We start from the raw sequence: 6,177 nt of genomic DNA, 5'->3' as shown, positions 1-6,177 counted from the left end.
CCCAGTCTGTCTCTTCTCTAGAAAATATTTCTTTTCAGGTTTTTGCTAACCTTATTAGCAAAAAAATGAAATCATCTTTCTCAGTGTAGGATTGTGTTGTGTTCCTGCAAGGCTTTCTCCAGCTCCTTGCCTCAGAGTTAGCCTTCTGGATGGACCAATACAGGGCTGTGCTTCTGAGAGACTTCTTCAACCTTTTCTAAATCTTTCCTCTACTTTCCATTTTTTGCAGCCCACCCTCATTTCCAGCTTTTCTAGTAAGGCTCAGCTCTATTGGAATAGGAACTGGCTAATACTCTTGTCCATGCACAGAGAAAATTACCTGTCTGCAATGACCAAAAGGGGATGAATATAGGGACTGATGAGAGAATATGCAGTGTGACCTTTATAAGTTACAAATCAGATCCTTGTGTGTTGGGAGGAACTACAGCCTGAATCCTCAGAAGTTAATGAGTTATATGAAATTAGAACAACTAGGGAGGATAGGCATGGATACCCATCTTTATTCTATAACCTTCCCTCCTCTGCTTCCAAACTCTCTACTTGGATAGTTTTGATGTAGACCTCTTATGTTGTCGCCATTATTATTATCATAATCATTATTATTGTCTTATTTTCTCTTTTATGAGAGTCTTTTAGTGGCATGGCATGCACGGTCACTACCATGTCACACACTGTCCTGTCCAAGGAGAAAACAGTGCAGTGCAGTTATATACATTCCTTGTTAAAACTTTAATGGGTTCACTGGTATGTGCCTACGCTGGGAAATGTTAATACCTGAGAAAGCAGGAATGGAAAAATGTGCATTTCACGATGAAAGGCTTGTAATTCTCCTTGGTTTTGCAGAAAACGTATCCCTGTTGCTTCAGGTCCTGAGCAAGCTCTTTCTCTTGCACATGTGAACTTGCAGAAAGTTCTGAGGTTCTTGAGCTATTGAACTGAGATTTCTTTTTGGATCTGCTGACCTTTTAGATTTTCTCAGACAGGCTTTAAAGCATTTTCAAGACCTAGAAACTGGCTTACAGTGGGAAATAACTTCCTCAGTTCACATGCTAAGCATCCGCCAACTCTATTCACATTTTTCTGCAGTGTTTTACTTAATCTTCTACTGACTGACTGATCATCATTGTTGCTTCTTCCACCCTCCACATGATAAAGTGCCCCACGTGTTCATGGAATGCTGTGGGACAATGGATATAAAGACTTCTATTGTATGAAGTTGGGAAAATTAGCATCTCATGCTAGTCAATTCACCACTGAGAGGCTAATAAGACAGCAAAAACGTGAAAGATCTAGCAAGGGGGAAAAAAGAACGGGATTCATGACTGGAATCTGCTTCCAAAAATACATGACTTTTATTAGTTGTACTCTTAAGGACTGAACTATATCTGAAACAGTAAGACCAAATTAATAATTGGCATCTGGCTACTTTTACAAAGTTATGCCTGCTTTGTAAAGCACTTAAGCAAAGACAAGTGCAGCTCGTATCTGGGTGGAGAGGGGTGATGTATACTGAAACTGCATCATATGAGAAGGTAATGGCTCTGCTGATGTCCTCCTACTGTACTGCATCTTACCAAGGAGGAGCTACAGCCCCTTTACTGCCCCAACATGTGTAGATCTGCACTTGATTAGACACAGGCCTTCCATGGGATTTAAGCATAGGTGTAGCACCGAGGATGTCAAGGGTCTTAGGGATTCAGAGCTCAGAAATGCACATGATCACACACTTCTCAGCCACAGAGATTCGTGTGCAGTTAGTGACTGTGCTTGGGTGGGCTGGGACTGTTCTCTGCAAAACAAGGCGATGCCAGTTCCTGGTCCCACCCACCTGATGAAAATGGAGTGAAACTTTTCCTCCCTGTGTTGAAACATGCGCATGGAGAAACCCTTCCAGGGTAGGAGCAGGCGGGGCCGCGGGGCTGCACGCAGCAGGTAGGCAGAGAATTCTTCCACGATTCGCTGTTTTCCTTTACCACACAGGCATCAGTGCAGCCCAGAATAAGCTGCTGCTTTGCTCTTACCTGTTCTTTCTCCCATATGTTGAGTAGGTTATGTATTACTTTAATAAACAAGGAAAGAGAGGAAAAAAAGAAATGACAATTCATGGCTTTTGTACCTGTGCAAACATATTAAAGCAAGACAATCTAGAGCCGTGTTTTCCAAATATCCATAAATTAATCCCACTCTCTATGACATATTTACTATTTTTATCATCACACAGTGTCAAATTACATCTCTTAATAACCATTTCAGCCAGTTGAACTATAACTACAATGTACTATTTAAGACTATATGTGAAACTAAATAGAGATGCCTACATATTCTTGTGGCTGTGGTCAAAAATGTGGCCCTCATTACTCTAGGTGCTATTTTTTTTTTAAGAGATTGAAGAGATTAAAGGCAGCGAAAGAAGTGGATCTGCTTAATGCCGTGAGATTGTTTGAGAAGTTTTAGGAAAATAAATTCTTAATGGGATATATCGATTCTGTGATCATTTCTATCAGAATTAGTTTTAAAAACATGTTTTCCATGGGTATCTGTATCTTACGTGCATTCTGGACCGGGGGAAAGCAGGAGTTATTGCTTGCACCGAGTGACATGACAATCTTCAGAATATAGATTATAAATTCCTGACCCTCCAAGAGCAGGAAGAATACTGTATATTCCTGCTATGAAGTAGCATGGACATAGGCAGCTGTTTTGTGTTCACTGTACATTTACAAGCAGATGTATCAGTAGACCGGTGTGGCTGAACAGGGAGCTTGGTGGAGCTCCAGTGCAAAAAGGCAGTACAGAGGAGATGGGACAGGGACAGGCCGCAGTGGAAGAATTTATGAACATTGCCTGAGTATGTAGAGCAGCCTGTGGCTGGTCCACTGCCTGCCCCATCAACAACACCAGAAACTTCCAAACTGGTGGACCAAGCATGGTGTATATGGTCATGTACTCGCCCATCGGTCAACAGACAGGGCCATTAGCCAATGAAATCCCTTAGTCAAGAGAAGTTTCTAGACCACTGACCATATATAACCACAGATCAGATTTGACTTCAGGTATAAATGGAACCCTGCTGGAGACCCCATTTTGGGTTGGTCCTTGTTGAAACAGTGGGTCTGCACCTGGGGCCTCTTCCCATAGGTTGAGATGCCACCTAAGGAAACTCTTCAAGATTGAGAGCCCTCATCTTATAGGTGAGTGACTGCACATTTGGAATCACTGCTGGATTTGGAGATCTCCTGAGTCAGCTGTGTAGTAATTGGGTTACCCTTGGTATCTTGAACCTGTGGTTTACTAATGTTTGTCGGAGTGTAATTTGGATTCTGAACACATTTTATTCTGGATTTATCACTGGTTAAATGACTTTGGAAGAGGAAAAATAAATTCCCCTTTGAGATTGCTGTCTGCCTGAGTTGTTTCTTGTGTGCCTCTACGACAAAACGTCAGGAAACCCGGAGCTTCCATGGGAAGCATAACAAGAGCTTCCGTTGGTATCTTACTATAAAATGGCTGTGCAAGGAAAACATGGGACCGTTGCTGAATGGAGGAGGTGAGTCAGCGACAGCAGACACAGATAAAGCTGAGGTGTTCGGCGGTTTCTTTGCCTTCTTGACCAACAAGCTATCCCATTCCTCTGCGCTCAGAGCAAGGGTTCAAAGAGAACTACCTGCAGTAGCTGGGGGTTCAGTCAGGGATTACCTGAGAGAGTTGGACTGGAGAGCTCCATGGGACCAGGCAGACCACATCCAACGTGCTGAGAGAACTGGTTGATGTCTCTGCAAGGACACTCTATCACCTTTGAAAGGTTATGGAGATCACGGAAGGTTCCTAATGACCAGAAATAGGTGAATGTTGCAGCCTTCAAAAAGGCCAAAAAGACAGACTAGGGAACTATAAGCTGATCAGCACCACTTTGGTCGCCATGGAATTTATTGGCATAAGTCCTCTTGGAGCACATTTCTGGGCATATGAAGGAGCAGAAGCTGATTTGGAACAATTAGCCTACATCTGCCATGGGTAAATCATGTCTGACCAGCCTGATGGTGTTCTGTGATAAAATGACTGGATTTGTGGATGGAGAGAGAGCAGTGGATGTCACTTATCTCAACTTTAGCAAGGCTTTTGACACTGTTTCCAACAACATTCTTACGTCTGAGTTACGATGTTATGGTCTGGATGGGTGGACAACCAGATAGGTAAAAATGGCATGAGTTGGGTTGTACACTAACCAGAGGACAAATAGAGTGCTGCAGGGGTCTATATACTGGAACCGCCCAGTTTAACATCCTTATCTATTACCTGGAGGAGGTAATGAAGTCCACTTCCATCAGGTTTGCAGGTAACACCAAACTGGAGGGAACAGTGGATACACTGATGGGCAGGGCTGCCATACAGAGAGAGCTGGGCAGGCTGGAGGAATAATGGGCCAGCAGGAACCTTATGAAATTCAGCAAGGACAAATGCAAACTTTCCGTTGTCTGGGAATGCCAAGGCCTTGCACTGATACAGACTGGAGCTGTCTGGCTTTGGTGAGAAGGTCCTGCGGAGTCCCGGCAGACAGCACACTGCCCGTGCATCAGGACTGTGCCCTGGCAGCAAAGGTGGCTAATGGCATCCTGGGCTGTGCTAGAGGGAGCACAGCCAGGAGCTTGAGGGAAGGGATTATCCTCCTGCTCAGCACCTGCTAGACCACATCTAGACACTGTGTCCTTCTGAGCCCCCCAGTACAGGAAAGGCATTGAAAAAATGGAGCCAAGTTCAGCGGAGGGCCCTCAAGATGTTTGGAGCTGGAGCTGTGTGAGGAGGAGCTAAGGCAACCTAATTTGTTGAGTCTGGGGAAGAGATGGATTCAGGTGGACTTTGTAGCAGACTGCCAGGACCTGTAAGGTGGCTTCAAGAGAACCGAACCAGGCTCTTCACAGTGGTGATAGGTGGGTGGACAATAAACAGCAGGCACAAGTTGAAACAAGAAACATTCAGACTGGAAACAGTGAAAAGAAAAACGTGGGAAAAACATAATATTGGGATTGGGTAAAGTGGTTTAGGTGCAGAGCTCTAACAGACCATAAATCCTGAATAGTCAGACCCCATTTCCTGTGCTCCTGGCTCCATCCCCTTCATGTAGAAACCTGAGGTACTTTACCCACCGCAGTGAATTTCCGTTGGCTAGCAGTGAAACCTGTGATATAGCCCAAATTCTTAATTACAACAAGAATATTTTTTTCTGCAAAACACAGCTATAATATTTGAGTTAGTGCAGGCTCAAGCTTCCATCTGCATGGCATAGTGCAGAGCTGTATGCACTTACCTGCCAGGTTTCCTGTATGGGAAAGCCTTTTTTATTTGGCTTCACCTGAGAGTTAGGCTTCTTGGCAAAATTCATTAACTGGGGCCTCGTGCTGTAGGAATGGGTTGCACAAGCACCTGATCACACTTCTGCCCAGCTAATTTGAACGTCTGTGCTGTGCTCCTCTGCTGTCTTTCTGCTGTAGTTAGCAAAGGACCGGCCACCCCAGTCTACTTGTTTCAACTGGTACAGCCCTGCCCAGTGTTACAGTGTGTAAAAGGGTTGGTTTTGTTTACTTTTTCTATTTAAGAAAGGATGAAGCTGGAGAGGTATTAGGGGAAGAGGATGGAGAAACTAGGCAGTTCCAGCCTTTCCGTTGCAGAAACCCACCACAGGTTCCTCACTCGTTTCCCTCATCCATGCAGCCAGAGACTGTGACAGTCATTCCTTCCTGTACATGGAGCATGTTCCAGGATTACTTACAACCCACAGTCTCTTAAAAAAGACCAGAGTTTCAATTTAGCCATGTATTCCCTGATTTTGTATGTGAAGAAGCGTGCCTGTTCCAATCTCCAAGCTTGATCCTACAGCAAAGTATTGCTCCTCTTTCACCTTCTCCCAGCTCTGAGTTTCCTTCTAAAGAACAGGAAAGTGGCCCATTCATGATGATTGTAGCATCAAGGACACCTCTGGACTTTGTCAGCCAGTGGTCTCAGTATGGCCAGAGGGTTCCAGAATTTGGACCTCCAGTCTGGCAAGCATGTTTTGATGACTTTTTTGGTCAGAAGTAAAGATGAGGTGTGGAGAGGGTGTCAGTCTGATTGTGCCTACCCACAGTGATGTTACTGTGCCACTTCTGCATGACCAGTAAGAACTGACGTGCTCTGAGTGAG

Source organism: Caloenas nicobarica, chromosome 2 (genome assembly GCF_036013445.1).
Source record: "Caloenas nicobarica isolate bCalNic1 chromosome 2, bCalNic1.hap1, whole genome shotgun sequence".
NCBI classification, from domain to species: domain Eukaryota; kingdom Metazoa; phylum Chordata; class Aves; order Columbiformes; family Columbidae; genus Caloenas; species Caloenas nicobarica.
This window is presented reverse-complemented; position numbering follows the sequence as displayed.